Raw genomic sequence first — 17,850 nt, 5'->3', positions numbered from 1 at the left:
GAATGAATGAATAAATGAACGACCTGTAATCCTCCCACTAGGCCAGGCCTCTTAAGCAGCATAGGCTAGTAGAGAGAATCAGGAGGACCTGGGTTCTAATCTCAGCTCTGCCACTTGTCTGCTGTGTGACCTTGGGCAAGTCACTTAACTTCCCTGTACCTCAGTTACCTCATCTGTAAAATGGGGGTGAAGACTGTGAACCCCACAAGGACTGTGTCCAACCCAATCTGCTTGTATCTACCCCAGTACTTGACATATAATGATCGCTTAACAAATATCATCGTCATCATCATTATTATATTATTTCCACACTACTTTTTTGCTCTTCCTCGAGACTTGCCCCAAAGTATAATGCGGCTTTTTAAGAATACTACTACATTGAATACCAGGGTTCCTTACTGGATAGATCAGAGGACTTGAGTTCTGATGCCGGCTCTGCCATTTACCTGCGGTGCGACCCTGGGCAAGACACAACTTCTCTGTGCCTCAGTTTCCTCACCTTTAAAATAGGGATAAAATATTCTCTCTCTCCCTCAAACTGGAACTCCCATGCGGGCCAGGGACTGAATCCAATCTGATTATTTTGTATCTACCCGACTGCTTCGTGCAGTGTTTGGTACACACGGGAAAAGTGTTTAACAAATGCCACATTTTTTTGCTATTTCAAGTCTCTTCTTCCCACTCCCTTAAATTTTTCACAATATAAATTATACCCCAAAGTAGCACCCTAATCGTCTTTTGAAAAAGGCTTGTCAAAAGAAACAATTATACCTTCAGGAAAGGCAGACCTAATTTTTTTTATCCTCAAGTTTTGGTACTGTTGGCCCATGTCAAAACCTGGGCTTTGTGAAATGATCCTGTTCTCCCTCCTAGATCGTGAGCCTTGTGGGGGACAAGGACGACATCCCATTGGATTATCTCGACTGTACCCCAGTGCTTAGCAATATTATTTGATCAATATTATGATTATTTGTGTGGCTAGCTGTGTTTGGCCACTTCAAGCCTATGGAGAGGAATCCAAGTACCGAGGGATGAAAGCATTTGAGGAGTATTAGGGGTGGGAGCTAAAAATATTAGGAGGAGAAAGGACTTCTTATCTCATACTTAATCTAGATTGTGAACTCTTCAAGGGCAAAAACCACTTGTTTTTTCCACACACTGTAACTGCAAACCGAAGTGATTCTAGTATGGGGCTTTGCACCAGAAGGGAGTTCATTAGTTACTGATTAATTACTAGGATTTTAAAGTCTGTAGTCAAACAATTCACCAACCACGCTTGGTTTTGTACCCTTTATTCACCCCAGCCTCAACCCCACAGCACCTGTGTACTGAGCTTTAAATAATTTATTCATATTAATGTCTCCCGCTCTCGACCACAAACTTGCTGTGGGCAGGGAACGGATCTACCGGTTCTGTTGTACTGTACTCTCCAAAGCGTCTAGAGCAGTGCTCTGCACCCAGTAAGCACTCAGTGAATACAATTGATTGATTGTGGCTCCGTTGTTCAGTTTTATAACCAAGTGGTTTCTGAAGGTCTCGAAGCAGAGTGGCCTGGTGGAGAGAGTACTGGCGCCGTCGCTTGTCTGCTGTGTGACCTTGAGCAAGTCACTTCCCCTCTCTGGACTTCATTTGTCTCATGTGCAAAATGGGGATTCGATACCTATTCTCCCTCCTACTTAGACTGTGAGCCCCCTGTGTGACCTGATGATCTCGCACCTACCCCAGCACTTTGTACTTGACACACAGTAAGCACTTAACAAATAACACAATTACTGGAGAAGCAGTGTGGCCTAGTGGAAAGAGCACAGGTCTAGGTGTCAGAGGACCTGGGTTTTAATCCTGGCTGCTCCACTGTCAGCTGGGTGACTTCGGTCAAGTCACTTCGCTTCCTCTGCGCCTCGGTTCCACCATCTGTAAAATGGGGATTAAGACAGCGAGCCCTATGTGGTACAGGGACTGTGTCCAACCCGATTACCTTGTATCTATCCCAGGGCTTAGTACAGTGCCTGGCACCTAGGAAGTGCTTAACAGATAACATTAAAAAAAAATCGGGTTCAAATACGATGTTTCTAATACTAAACACACAGGTAAAGTGAACTCTCTGGTTCGAATAACATAAAGAAAATCAAGGCGGGGTTCAAACACGGTGCTTCTAATATTAAAATGAACTGGTTCTAGGTTAGAAATTCAATGTAAGGAAGCGTGAAGGTAGATGCAGTCCGCTGAGCTTTGCCAGGTGGAGAGCTGGACCCAGGTTTGGCACTTGAAAGAATGCCCCAGGGAACTCACTACTATAGAACATCGATTTAAGTGCCCCAGTAAATGGAAATGGATTGGCTGTCATCGCTCCTGGTCTTTGTTTTTGACAGAAAGTGGACAAGACGGCCCCCAACGCTTACTAAAATATTATCCCTCACGGTGGTTGAAAGATGGGTGGGGACGTGGTGTTGCCTACCACTGTGGAGCTCTCAGAGAGACCTGTGGACCGCAACCATTCTCCCACCCGTCCTGATGATGATGATGGCATTTGTTAGGAGCTTACTATGTGCGAAGCACTGTTCTAAGCGCTGGACTGGGGGCGGGGGGCTGGAGGAGACACCGGGCAGGAGAGGCGCGGGCTGAACCATCAGCACTGCTGGCCAAAGGCCCAAGTCGGGAGGTGGAGTGGGGGGGACGACTCTTTCTTCAAATCATCGATCCCCTGGGGAACCTCAGGAAGGAGTACCAAGCGCCAGCTCTGCCCCAGTCCTCTACTCCGATCCGGCCCTCCCAGAGGCACCGGATTGAGCTCTCCTAGGGAGGACCAAGCTGGAGAAGGCACAGAGAAGGGCCACCAGGATGGACGGGGGGTTAGAGCAACTTCTGTATGAGGAGACGTCGAAAGAGGCAGGCCTCTTGGGGCCGGAAAGGCGACGGAGGATGTCGGTAAAGTCTTCAAAATCGGAAAGGTGGTGGTCGGGGAGAACAAGGGCTTGCTGTTGGCTGGGATGACGGGCAACAACTAAAGCTTGAAAGTGGTGCTTTGAAAACAAATAAAAGGAAACACCTTTTCACACAGCAGATGGCCGGCAGATGGAATTTGTTACCACAAGAAGTTGTGCAGCAGGAAAATAGCAGCAGGTTCCAGAGGGTTTTGGACAGATCCATGGGAGGGAGTTTTGGCTGGGTCACTGGGGGAGAGTTGGGGACGGAGATGGGGAGTCGGGAGTGTTGGATGATCCGTGTTGGGGTCACTGAGGGACAGTCAAGGGTGGAGAGGGGAGAGTCGGGGGCGTTGGATGGTCCGTGCTGGGTCACTGGGGGAGGCAGGGGTGTTGGATTGTCCATGCGGGGTCGTTGGAGAAGAGCCAGCGACGGAGAGGGGAGAATCAGGGGCGTTGGATGGTCCGGGCTGGGAGACTGGAGAAGAGCCGGCAATGGAGAGGGGAGGGTGTTGATGGTTTGTCCTGGGGCTACTAGAGAGCGAAGGGTCGAGTCGGGAGCTCAGAGGGTGGGAGCGGTCCGCAGGGCTCTGGAATGGGACAACGTCTCACTGGTCGCAGGACTGGCTCCGCTCTGTCCTCAGACTCACCGGCCGTGTCAGCCAGAATTACCGGATGAGCAGGGCCTTGGCGAAGGCCCCGGGGGAGCCGCTGGCCCAACTGGAGGTGGGAGGAGGCGGGGGGTGGCCTCTCCTCAGGAATGGGCCGAGCGACAAGAGGCCGACTGGTCTGCGCCAAGCCCAGGGGGACCCCTGGCATCCTGCCCAGTTGGGGGCACCCACAGATCTCTCTCTGTTAGGGGACAGCTGACGGGTTTCCCACCGGTCTTTCATTCATTCATTCAATGGGTCTGTCCTCCTTCCGGCACAGAGAGGGTGGCGGACTGCTCTGGGCCTGTATGTCTATTTTTGGAGCTCAGCCTCCGTCCGCCTCGGCTCCTGCCACCGGACCTCGTGGCTTGGAAGCGGCCTCCGGGTCCACGGGGGCCGGGACGGGGGAAACGACGGCTTTGGAGTGAGCTGGGATGGGGGAGAGAGTGGAGTTCCCCCACCCCGAGACACTTTCTGGGGCAGTTGAATTCGACATACTGCTGCAAAATAACACGCGACGCCGTCATGTTATGCCACGTGCCCAATATCACGCACATGACATCACGGTGGGCCTCTGCGTGTCCGGCAGCTGCGAGGGTGGTCAACGGCCTCTCCGGACTCGCCGCCATTCCCGGCTGTTTCCCTTCCAGGATAGACCAGATCCAGCTCTCGTTGGGCACGGCTCAGGCTTCGGCCTCCCCTGGGAGGGGTTGGGGGGAGGGAGGGAATGGGTCAGGCCTCCTCCCACCCCCACCTCCCAGCCTGTGGCAAAATCCCTTTGTTTCTATGGCAAGGGTCACCGGGTGGTGCCTGGCCTCTCGGCCCCGTTTTAAGGGCTGGGGTACAGGGGCCGGGCGCCGTCTGGCACACCCCGGGCTGCAACCGCCCCCTCTTCCGGGTCCCCGGGTCCTCTCTGACACCCGGGACAAGGTGCGGGCCTGAAAAAGCGGCTCGGCTCCTCGGCTCCTGGGCCTCTGGTCTGGACCTCCCTGCCCCTCCCCCTGCCCCCCCCACCCCCAGAACTCCTGTCACCTGCACCTGTTTTTTTCTGGGCAACAGGACGGGAGAGTCCACAGGCTGTTTATTCTCCCTGGGCTGTCCCCGGCTTATCACCCATCACCACCGCCAGCAGCTGTTTGCTGCAGTTCCAGGGTGCAGTCCTAGTTTTAACCCCTTCTCTTCCCGGCCCCCCAGCTTTGCCTTTCGGGCTGACGTTCAATGTTCCCGGAATACCCCCTCTGCTTCCAAACGTAAGGGCAGGCCAAGCCGGGTTGCCGCTGACCAAGGCTGGGCCTGCCTCGAACGCGCCCACCCCAAGGAGCCGGTGTGGGCGGGGGGCATCCCCCGGGCACGGGACCCAGAAGGAGCCCCCGGAGCCGAGGGTCAGGGGAGGGAAGCAGGGCAGTTTGGATGGGGGTGGGCAGTGACTTGAGGCAGCAGAGCTAGGGAATGGCAGAAACCAGAGAGCAGGGTCTCTGGGTGGCGGTGGCAGTGTGGGAGGGATTCGAAGTATAGAAGCAGAGAAATCTACTTTTTGCTTGGAGACAAGCATGGCCTTCGCTGAAGCCTTCCAAGGACCCCAGGGGGTTCTGAGGGTGCCAGGGAAGCTGACGCTGTTGCCGTCCCTCCTCCGGCCCCACCCCGGCCCCCTTGCCAGGCCGTCATTCTTCCTTGCCTTCTCTCACTCGGTTCCTTGTTAGCCAGAGGCCTCTGGGACCCCAATCCCTCGAGGTCCAGCCCCAGGGCGGCTCCAGAACAGGCCTCAAGCCCAGCCCCAGGCCCAACCCCAGCCTTGGCCAACCGTCTGACGCAAGCAGTTGTCGCCGTGCCCGGCGGGAGTCGTTCCCATCTCGGTTGATTTGTTCGGGGACGAGGGTTGGCGTCGCCGGGCCCGGGGATTCCGGCCCCTCCGGTCTCGGGGACCAGGAGGCCGCCAAGCCTTCCACTTCAGCTCTCAGATAATAATAATAATAATGGTATTTGTTAAGCGCTTACTATGTGCAAAGCACTGTTCTAAGCGCTGGGGAGATTTCAAGGTGATCAGGTTGTCCCATGGGGGGGCTCACAGTCTTAATCCCCATTCTACAGATGAGGCAACTGAGGCACAGAGATGGAGGCCTTGTGCGGCCCCTCGGAGACCCAGTAATCTTCCCTGCTGGCGCTTTCTCATTTCCTGCCCTTTGATCAATGACGAACCCCTCCGCGCTACTTATTGAGTGCTAACTGTGTGCAGGACCCAGGGGGACAGGAGCACAGGGCCCCAGCGGGGAAGCAGGGCTGTAGGGATCCTCTCAACTGTAAGCTCACTGTGGGCAGGCAATGTGTGTTATATTGTGATGGCGTACTCTCCCAAGTGCTTAGTACAGCGCTCTGCACACAGAAGGAGCTTGATAAACACGAGTGACTGACTGACTACAGGGGTCCCAGAGAGAGGTGTGGGATCAGCGCTGAGCCGGGCCCGGGGCGGCCAAGCTGAAGGCCCGACCGTCCACTCACCTTCCTAAATAGTCCAGGGCCCCAAGGGTCGCCACCACGGATCGATCCGCCTGGGATCTTCTGCGGCGGCCACGGCTCTCCCCACGGTCTCTCACCAGTCGCTGCCGATTCTCCGAACCTTTCCAACAATGATAACAATCACAGCATTTATTTCGGGCCAAGCACTGAATCAGATCGGACACAGTCCCTGCCCTACGCGGGGCTCGTGGTTTAAGGGGTGGGGGGAGGAGGGAGAGTGAGTGCTCGAGCGAGGATCATATCCCCGGTGTAAGGAAAACTGAAGCCCAGAGTGGTTCCGTTTTTGTAAAAATTTTTTTTATTCATTCAATTCAATCGTATTTATTGAGCACTTACTGTGTGCAGAACACTGTACTAAGCGCTTGGGAAGTCCAAGTTGGCAACATATAGAGACGGTCCCTACCCAACAGCGGGCTCGCAGTCTAGAATTGGGAGACAGACAACAAAACAAAACATATTAACAAAATAAAACAAATAGAATAAATATGTACAAGTAAAATAGAGTAATAATATGTACAAACATATATACATATATACAGGTGCTGTGGGGAGGGGAAGGAGGTAAGGCAAGGTGAGGGGGAGGAGGGGGAGAGGAAGGAGGGGGCTCAGTCTGGGAAATAACAGTGGCATCTATTAAGTGCTTACTATGTGCAAAGCACCGTTCTAAGCTCTGGGGAGGTTACAAGGTGATCAGGTTGCCCCACGGGGGGCTCACAGTCTTAATCCCTATTTTACAGATGAGGCAAATGAGGCACAGAGTATTAAGTACTTATTATGGACCAAGCGCTGTACTAAGTGCCAGGGCAGATACAAGATATTGGGTTGGACAGGGACTCTGCCCCCCCGCCCCCGGGGGCTCACAGTCTTACTCTCCATGTGATAGATGAGGAAAATGAGGCATAGACAAGTTAAGTGACTTGCCCAAGGTCACACTGTAGACAAGTGGCGGAGCTGGGATCAGAACCCAGCTCTTTTCCACCAGGCCACGCTGCTTCTCAAGTGACTTGAGAAGTGACTTGCCCAAGGTCCCATGGCAGGCCAGTGGCTGAGCTAGGACTGGAACCCAGGTCTCCTAACTCCCAGCCCTGTAGCTTTTCCCTTTTCTGGCAGTGGCTTTCCTGTCAGGATCCCTTCTCTAGCCTCCGCCTCCTTGGGATGAGTTAGATAAAATGTCGCCTGGAGACGGGGGAATGGGTAGGAAACCTGTTGGGGTCCTTTCCAGCCCCGGGAGTCCGGAATCTGCGGAGCAAAAACAGGCCGGAAAGAATGGGACAGTGGGTTGGGTGGCCCTGGTCCTCCCCGTGCTCGACACAGAGGGATACAATTATACGAACGTGGAGTGAATAAGACGCAGATGACAATGTGACCGGCATAGATCCGTCGTGGGCAGCGGGTTCTTTAAAAAGGAAACGGGGCAAAGTCAATTAAAGGGCATGATTAAAATGAATCCACAGTGATTACTGAGTGCCTATTATTATTTTCAGGGCACTGGACTGGTGCCTATCGGGTCCTGAGAGCTGTCCTGGACACCTTCAATGTCACGGGGCACGGAAAGAGCACTTGGGAACATTCAGTGGGAGCAGCAGGAGCTTAGATTCCACCGCTCCCGACTTGGGTCCGTGAGGGAGGTTTGGGGTGGTGGGGGGGCTGCAAGGCAGTGTGGCCTAGTGGAAAGAGCACAGGCCTGAGTGTCAGAAGACCGGGGTTCTAATCCTGCCTCCTCCACTTGTCTGTTGTGCAGTCGTCGGCGAGTCACTTCATTTCTTTGTGACTCAGTTATCTCACCTGTAAAATGGGGATTAGTGATACTACTACTACTACAAATGTCCGGCACTTATCACGTGCTTACTATGTGCCAGGCACTGTACTAAGCACTGGAGTAGTAGTAATAAGAATGATGGTATTTGTTAAGCGCTTACTATGTGCGAAGCACTGTTCTTGTACTTGTACAAGAACACTTGTACTTCCCAAGCACTTAGTACAGTGCTCTGCACATAGTAAGCGCTCAATAAATACGATTGATGATGGGGAGATTATAAGGTGATCAGGTTGTCCCACATGGGGCTCACAGTCTTCATCCCCATTTGACAGATGAGGTCACTGAGGCACAGGGGCACTGAGGCCCAGAGAAGTGAAGTGACTTGCCCAAGGTCACACAGCTGACAAGTGGCGGAGCCGGGATACGAACCCATGACCTCTGACTCCCAAGCCCGTGCTCTTTCCACTGAGCCACACTGCTTCTCCTAAGTACAAAGTAATCGAGTACGACACAGGCCCTGTCTCACATCGGGCGCTCAGTCTTCATCCCCATTTTACAGATGAGGTAACTGAGGTCCAGAGAAGTGAAGCGACTGGCCCAACGTCGCAGGGCAGACAAGCGGCCGAGCCGGGATGAGAACTCGGGTCTTTCTGACTCCAGGCCCCGTGCTCTATCCCCTAGGCCGCCCTGCTGTGAGCCCCATGTGGGGCAAGGACTGCGTCCAACGCGATTATCTTGTATTTACCCCAGTGCTTGGTATTGTGTCTGATAATAATAATAATAATAATAATGGCATTTATTAAGCACTTACTATATGCAAAGCACTGTTCTAAGCGCTGGGGAGGTTACAAGGTGATCAGGCTGCCCCACGTGGGCTCACAGTCTTAATCCCCATTTGACAGATAATAATAATAATAATAATGGCATTTATTAAGCGCTTACTATGTGCAAAGCACTGTTCTAAGCACTGGGGAGGTTACAAGGTGATCAGGTTGCCCCATGTGGGCTCACAGTCTTAATCCCCATTTGACAGATGATAATAATAATAATAATAATGGCATTTATTAAGCACTTACTATATGCAAAGCACTGTTCTAAGCACTGGGGAGGTTACAAGGTGATCAGGTTGCCCCATGTGGGCTCACAGTCTTAATCCCCATTTGACAGGTAATAATAATAATAATAATAATGGCATTTATTAAGCGCTTACTATGTGCAAAGCACTGTTCTAAGCGCTGGGGAGGTTATAAGGTGATCAGGTTGCCCCACGTGGGCTCACAGTCTTAGTCCCCATTTGACAGATGAGGTAACTGAGGCACAGAGGAGTTAAGTGACTTGCCCAAAGTCACACAGCTGACAGGTGACTCCGGGCATGCCTCCCGACAAGGAGGCCGGGGGTGGGCCTCGTCAGGTCTCCGTCCCCAGGGTGGCCCAGGCCGCCCCCGCCCAGACCAGCCCCGCGGGCTCCCGGACTCAGTGGTCCCTTGGAGCTTTAACTCTTGACCCAATTCCTTTGGGCCGTGGGAGAGTCTGAGCAGGTTAGGGTGCGGCTGGAAGTCACCCTCCAATCCCTGTCATGGGGCAATGAGTCCTCTCCAGGAATGTGGCCACCTGGAATGGCCACTCCGGCCCCGGGTGCGGGCTCTGAGGGGGGCCCTGGGGTTGCCTGGCGAGATTCCTTCCATCATCGTCCGCCCACCTCCCCGGAGAGCCGGCGTGGGTCCTGGCAAACAGCAGGTGCCAATCGTCACGGTCGCCGTTCTCGGGGACTCGGCCACCCCCGGCTGCCCGGATGTGGCCCGCTCACCTCGAACCCGGCTCCACCCCAGAAGCAGCAGCAGGGAGGGCGGTGGGAGTCCGGGCAGTGCTGAGGTCTGGTCGCCAGACACCGTGGGGCCCATGGGCTTTTCGACCGGGGACGTGGACTGCTCCCGTTAGCCTGGTTAATGCTGAAACCGGGGCCGCTTCGCTCTCAGTCAGCCAGTCAGTTGCATTTATCGAGCGCTTACTGTGTGCAGAGCACTGTACTGAGCGCTTGGGAAAGTACAATACAACAATATAGACCAGCTGCCCGGCAGGGTCACCATCACTGGGAGGGCAATCTGGCCTCTCCCTTCACAGGGCAGAGGGAGCAGAGGAGTCCAGGGGTTCACTGGGTGGGCCTGAGAGCCCGGAGAACCGTGTCCTGGTCTCAGCTCTGCTACGGGCTTGTTTTGTGACCCTGGCTAGGTTAGAGAACTTCTCTGGGCCTCAGTCTCCTCCTCTGTGAAATGGGGCGGGTACCGCCTCGGTGGGCTGGGCGAGCCCCTGGGTTATTCATTCATTCATTCAATTGTATTTATTGAGCGCTTACCGTGTGCAGAGCACTGTACTAAGCGCTTGGGAAGTACAAGTTGGCAACATAAAGAGACGGTCCCTACCCAACAGTGGGCTCACAGGAGAAAAAAACCCCTTAATAAATGCCATCATTATTATTATTATTATTATTATATAGAGACGGTCCCTACCCAACAGTGGGCTCAAAGGAGAAAAAAAACCCTTAATAAATGCCATCATTATTATTATTATTATTATATAGAGATGGTCCCTACCAACGACCCCTTGGGCACGAGCAGTAAGGGAAGCAGAAGAGTCCTGTCCATACATACAGGTAGTCACGTAAGGAGACTCAGACACGTACATAAAGGAAGACGGAGATATACACACACACGCAAGTAGAGACAGGCGCACACACATGGACACCCGATCCCAGATTCCCGGGAAAAGCTAATGAGAGAGAGAGAGAGAGAGCACTTTAAATCTTCTCTCAGACCTGCCACCTGATTTCCATTGGGCTCCCTGCCTGGTTTCTCTTAGGCCCGCCACCCGATTTCCCCGGACCCTAGGCTTGAGACTCTGAGCTCTTTCCCAAACTGAGCTTCCGGGTGCCTGGCCAGGCAGGAGGCCACGTGGAGCGTTTGGACGCCCTTCGGAAAGTTTTCTCTGAGTAAACTCAGAGATTGGGATGACGGCTCCTTCGCCGCCCCAGGCAGGGATGAAGGGGGGCGACTCCCGGGTTCCCCCTCCCCACTTTGGGTCCCCTCTGCCCCGACGCTGGAAGCTGGCAAGTCCTTCCCTGTGCCTGCCACCTTCCAGGCAGGCAGGGCAGGAAGGTGGTGGGGGTGGTGAGGGTGGGTGGGAGGATGGGATGGGGTCAGGGGGTGGGGCCTTCTCTGGTTCCCTGGGTGGCTGGAGACCTGCTGTGTTCTGCAGGTCCTTCCCTGGGGCTTCTGTCCTGCCTGGGAACCAGGCCAGGGGAGCGGGCAGAGCCAACATCCTGGAAAGCTTCAGGACGGAAAGGGTCCTCGGGGGCTGGGGCTGCTCGGCCTGCTAGGAACCGGGCACTGGGCTCCTCCTGGGGCTGAACGCGGAGGGAAGAGGGAAGGGAGAGAGGAGGGAGGGAAGGAGGCGGAAGGAGGGCGGGTGGCCGGAGGGCTGGCTGCAGGGGCCCTGAGGCACAATTGCCATTGTTTCCAGGGGCAGAGCAGCCCATGCGGGGAGACGTAGGGAAGGGTGGGAAGCTCAGTGGAGTTGGAAGTTCAACCCCTCCAGAGATTTCTGGGAAGATCCTCTCGAACAGACTGTGGGACTAAAACGGGACAGAAAAAAATCTGCAGGGCCCTCAGGGACCCTCCTGTCCCCCCTGCCACACCACCCCTGATGGTAACCGTAAACACACAGCCTAGTCATTGGATTCCGGAATGGAGGTCATCGGGTCCATCCCCCTGCCTCCAGCACTGTAATTAAGTCCCCCCCAGAGAGTAACTTGCCCAAAGCCACACAGCTGACAAGTGGCGGAGCCGGGATTAGAACCCATGACCTCTGGCTCCCGAGCCCGGGGCTCCTTCCACTGAGCCACACTGCTTCTCTTCTCCTGCTTCTTTCTACTTTGCCCTTGCACTTGAATTGCCGCCCTTTATTCACCCCTCCCTTAACCCCACAGCATTTACGTACAGATCTGCAATTTATTTACTTATATTAACGTCTGTTTCCCCATCCAGACTGTAAGCTCACTGTGGGCAGGAAACATGTCTGTCAACTCTGGTATTTCGTGCTCTCCTAAGCTCTTAGTACAGCTCTCTGCACACCGTAAGCACTCAATAACGACAACTGATTGATTGCTGAGCCCTGGGGGACTATAATGGGGTTAGTAGGCAACATCTCTGCTCTCAAGGGGGCTGGGGAAGTGAAAACCAGGAGAACCTGTCTGTGTCCTTCGTCTCCGAGGCCTCTGAAAGAGCAAAGTCCTGCACTCAGAAGAGATGGCCAACAGCCACCACAGCCACGCCAGAGAACGCCAAGGAGAACAGTGGAAAGGAACCGGAGGGCGGAAAACATGAGTGCTTTGCTGCTGTTACGCTTTCCAGCGCTTAGACAGTGCTTTGCACATAGTAAGCGCTTAATAAATACTATTATTATTATTATTATTACTCTAACCCTAATTCCCTACATCCCCTGTTGTATCGTTCTTTCCCAAGAGCTTAGCACGGTGCTCTACACACAGTGAGCGCTTAATAAGTACGATTGAACAAACGCCGCCCTATGTCTCGCATAAACAGCGCTCACGGACTGCCCGCCCGCTGCTGCCAACAGTGTTCGAGGACAGCCAGGTGTTCCGGCTACGGCTCTGCGCGGGTGTGGGAGGAGAGTGGAGTGAGGTAGACGGATCCTTCCTGCTCGCGCCGGCCAGAAACTTGCTCTGAAAGCAGGGCTCGGTGGGTGCGGTGGTTCCTGGAATGCCATTTGTCCCCTCTCCTCCCATTTGTCCTCCTTCTCCTTCCTCACCCTGAGGTGAGATTGGAACAGTGTTTCTCTCCCGGCGGAAACGGCGGGCATCGTGCCCGGCTGCTGGCCATCTCCAACCTGGCTTGGGGTGGGGGGTCCTCAGCCTAGGCACCATCGTGGGCACACCGAACCCCCCCAGAGACCAACGTCAGGGAAGGGGGTGGGAGGTGGGATCTCGGGGGACTGGGAAGGTGGAGCGGGACCCCCCGGCTTCGGCCCGCTCCGCCTCCCGCATCCGCCAGCGTCCGCATCGCCCGTCAGGAGACCTGGCAGAAAGGCTCTTCGGATCCCTCTGAACGCCCTAATCGAACTCCAGGACTTCGGGTCCTCAATCCTGGAGAAGCAGGCCGCGCAGAGCCCCGAGAATCTTTACCAAGCGCTTAGTACAGTGCTCTGCACACAGTGAGCGCTCAGTAAATCCCATCGATTGATAACCCAAGTTTGCAGCTCGGCAGCAGCGGCAGCCCGGAGATCTGGGACAGTGTGGTGGCGGCAGCAGTAGCAACGGGCCTGCCGGGAGTCGGGGTACGGGGGTTCTCGGGGGACGATGGGCGTCTGCAGCACCGAGCTGTTTGTTTCCTCTGGGTTATGAGCGCTTGATTCCTCTGTTTGCAAATACTTTTCAGAGTAGCAGCTCCATGTGGACAGGCTTGCTTTGAACTAACCAAGTACTTAGCACCCGAGGGGGGTGCTCAGTACCTACTGCTAAGGGTGGGCAGGGAGGAGTGAGTCCAGTGTGCCCCGGACAGCTGTCCAGGGTAGTCCCAGGGTCCTCTCTCCCACAACAGAACAGGGTTGGGAATGGAGCGGGAAAGGAAGGGGGGAGGGAGCCGAAATCAATCCAGCTTCTTCTCCCCGGGGCCAGCCGGCCTGCAGTCACGAAAGAGGTGCTGATCAAATGTTGCTGCTCTCAGCAGCCAGGACCCAGGTATAAATAGCCCGGGATCAGATTTCCTCCTGACCTTCAGCTCCCGGCCTGCCCGTCCGCCAACGGGCCCCAACCACCGCTCGGTGACCCTCCTGCCCTCACCCACCCTCTCGTCCACCGAGCCGGGTGGCCCCGGGGTCCCCCTCCAGGGCAGGGCCCAGTGAGGTGCCTGGGGAAGGAAGCAGCAGCGAGAGATGTTGACACTTGGGCTCCCTCCGTCCTTGTGCCACGTGGAGGCCTGGCCACGATTCACCGCTCGGGCTCTGGTTTGAAAAGAGGAAAAAAATCTGGAGCTGGAAGGGGGAGGTGCGGGAGAAAGAAAGAGAGAGAAGGAGTGGGTATGTGGGGTTTGCATGCGTGTCCATGTCCGTGCCTGTGTCTGAGAAACTCACACCGGGGCTCCAGGGGGGCCTCCCAGCTTGGGGTCAGACAGAGGGGCCGGGTGGAAGAGGAGATGGGGTTAAATCGCTGTGACCATGTAGGGGTCTGGTGTCCACAGCAGTTCCTGGCAGGGAGGGTGTAAACAGGGGGGTCGGGATGAGGCGGGGTGGACAAGGGAGCAATTGGCTTATCATCTGTTACCTCAGTTACCTCATCTGGAGTGTGAGCCCCACATGGGACAACCTGATCACCTTGTATCCTCCCCAGCGCTTAGAACGGCGCTTTGCACATAGTAAGCGCTTAACAAATACCAAAATTATTATTATTATTATCCCGTCCGCTCCCTTTAACCCTGGGGAGAGCCATTTCACCTAGACGCTGCTCGTTGATTTCTGCTGTTTTCAGCTGTGCTGGGCCTGTTTTCCCTTTCCTTGTCCCTGGGGACACTGTGCCCCCCCATCTTACCTCCTTCCCTTCCCCACAGCACCTGTATATATGTATATATGTTTGTACATATTTGTTACTCTATTTATTTTACTTGTACATATCTATTCTATTTATTTTATTTTGTTAGTATGCTTGGTTTTGTTCTCTGTCTCCCCCTTTTAGACTGTGAGCCCACTGTTGGGTACGGACTGTCTCTATATGTTGCCAACTTGTACTTCCCAAGCGCTTAGTACAGTGCTCTGCACACGGTAAGCGCTCAATAAATACGATTGATGATGATGATGACTGTGGTACTGGTTAAGTGCTTACTATGTGCCAGGCTCTATACTGAGTGCTGGGGTACAAACAAGTTGATCAGGGTGGACACAGTCCCCGTCTCACGTAGGGCTCACAGTCTCAATCCCCATTTTACAGAAGAGGGAACTGGGGCCCAGAGAAGTGAAGCGACTTGCCCAAGGTCACACAGCAGATATGTGGCAGAGCCGGGATTAGAACCCAGGTCCTTTGGACTCCCAGGCCCGGACTCTATCCACTAGGCCACGATGCTTCTCTCTCTCTCTAATAATAATAATAATGATGGCATTTATTAAGCGCTTACTGTGTGCAAAGCACTGTTCATTCATTCATATTTATTGAGCGCTTACAGAGCACTGTATTAAGCGCTTGGGAGGTCCAAGTTGGCAACATATAGAGACGGTCATCATCATCATCAATCGTATTTATTGAGCACTTACTGTGTGCAGAGCACTGTACTAAGTGCTTGGTTAGTCCAAGTTGGCAACATATAGAGACGGTCCCTACCCAACAGTGGGCTCACAGTCTAGAATCCTCCCCTCCTCCTCCTTGTATCCTCCCCAGCGCTTAGAACAGTGTTTTGCACATAGTAAGCACTTAACAAATACCAAAATTTATTTTGCTATTTATTTATTTAGAAGGGGGAGAGGAGAGGTTACAAGGTGATCAGTTTGTCCCCCGGGGGGGCTCACAGTCTTCATCCCTATTTTACAGATGAGGTCACAGGCCCAGAGGAGTGAAGTGACTTGCCCAAAGTCACCCGGCTGACAGTTGGCGGAGCCGGGGTTTGAACCCGTGACCTCTGACTCCAAAGCCCGGGCTCTTTCCACTGAGCCACGCGGCTTCTCTAGGGGCCAACTGTTCACAGCCCCCCTTACCCCCCCATCCTCACCCCCGCCTTAGCTGCCAGGTGCAAATTAGCTGGCGGCCCCGCACCTGCTCCCGCACTTGGTCGGAGGGGAATAATAATAATAATAATAATAATGGCATTTATTAAGCGCTCACTATGTGCAAAGCACTGTTCTAAGCGCTAGACCCCGGCAGAATGAAACCCGGCAGACCAGGCCCTGGCCGGACGGGAGATGGGGTGGCCGGTGGCGGCTGGTCGGAAGCGGGGAGGGGCAGGGACTCCTTGTCCTTGGGGTTCCCCACTTCCCCGGGGGGGTCCCCCAAATGTCTAAGGAAAGGCCAGTGGTGGGAAACCCATGCCACCCCTTCCCTCGGACCCCCGGTGGGGCTGCAGGGGCGGGGAGCCGAGATGCCTGGGCAGCGTACACAGCTTCCGCGGAAAGCGCGCGGGCTTTGGAGTCAGAGGTCATGGGTTCAAATCCCAGCTCTGCCACTTGTCAGCTGTGTGACTTCGGGCAAGTCACTTCACTTCTCTGGGCCCCGGTTCCCTCATCTGTAAAATGGGGATTAAGACCGTGAGCCCCCTGTGGGACACCTCCCCAGTGCTTAGAACAGTGCTCTGCACATAGTAAGCGCTTAATAAATGTCATTATTATTATTATTACTTGTCAGCTGTGTGACTTTGGGCAAGTCACTTCACTTCTCTGGGCCCCGGTTCCCTCATCTGTAAAATGGGGATTAAGACTGTGAGCCCCCTGTGGGACAACCTGATCGCCTTGTAACCTCCCCAGCGCTTAGAACAGTGCTCTGCACATAGTAAGCACTTAATAAATGCCATTATTATTATTATTATTATTACTTAGCTGTGTGACTTTGGACAAGTCACTTCACTTCTCTGTGCCCCAGTTACCTCCTCTGTAAAATGGGGATGAAGACCGTGAGCCCCCTGTGGGACAACCTGATCACCTTGTAACCTCTCCAGTGTTTAGAACAGTGCTCTGCACATAGTAAGTGCTTAATAAATGCCATTATTATTATTATTATTATTATTACTTGTCAGCTGTGTGACTTTGGGCAAGTCACAACTTCTCTGGGCCTCAGTTCCCTCATCTGTAAAATGGGGATTAAGACTGTGAGCCCCACATGGGACAACCTGATCACCTTGTATCCTCCCCAGTGCTTAGAACAGTGCTTTGCACATAGTAAGCACTTAACATCAATATTATTATTATTATTATTTCCGGCTCTCCTTGCTGTCCCCTGGGGTCCGGCTCCCTCCGGCCCACCCCCAGCCCCAGCCCTGCCAGCAGGCCGCCCGCGGGCCAAGGTGGGGCGGGGGGTCGCTGTGCCAATCCTTCCCTGGCAAGAGGCGGGCCGGGAATGGACGCCTGGCAGTTGACAGGGCCTGTTGGATGAGGAGCCCAGGAGAGGACTGGGGGAGAAGGTGGACTGACCCCTCTCTGTCCCCTGGCAATCAATCAATCAATCAATCGTATTTATTGAGCGCTTACTGTGTGCAGAGCACTGGATTTAGGGGGGCTCCCCCAGCCTGACCCCCGGGGAGAGGGGCACTGTACCCGTGGCTGCATCCCACCCCGGGCGTGCTCAGCCATCAGGGGTGGCACCACAGGCACCAGCCCCAGCGCCCAGGGCCCGGACAGACCCAGCTGGCATCCAATCTGGTTGGCACCAGGCCCCGCTGGGATGGGGCTCAGGATGGCCCTCGGCCGCTCCCCCCACCATCCTTTCCCCCCTGGGCCTCTGCCCCCTCTCTCCCGCCCGACTTGTCCTTCCCAAGCGCTTAGTACAGTGCTCTGCGCACAGTAAGCACTCAATAAATACGATTGATTGATTGATTGATTGATTGCTTCCAGCCCGGACGTTTGCCTGGGCCCAGCCACGCTTGCCAACTGCCCCCCGCAGCCCCCAGACTTGCTCCCAAGGCAAGCCCTGGGCCTAGGGGCAGTCCGCTCCCGTCCCCCGCCTCCAATCAATCAATCAATCAATCATTCGTATTTATTGATGGCGCACTGTGTGCAGAGCACTGTACTGGGCGCTCGGGAGAGTCCAATAAAACGTAGCAAACAGGCTCCCTGCGCGTGACGTGCACTGTGCGGGTGTCTCGGACCTATTTCTTGACCTCTCTGGACAACAGGGCAACTTAATTAGTAAAGGCCGGGGACGGGGCACAAGAGGAATAATAATAATAATAAATAATATTTGTTAAGTGCTTACTATGTGCCGAGCACTGTTCACTGTTCTGAGGCACTTAGGTTGTCCCAC

The sequence above is a fragment of the Tachyglossus aculeatus genome, chromosome 15 (genome assembly GCF_015852505.1).
Source record: "Tachyglossus aculeatus isolate mTacAcu1 chromosome 15, mTacAcu1.pri, whole genome shotgun sequence".
NCBI classification, from domain to species: Eukaryota; Metazoa; Chordata; class Mammalia; order Monotremata; family Tachyglossidae; genus Tachyglossus; species Tachyglossus aculeatus.
Note: the sequence above shows the minus strand (reverse complement) of the source record.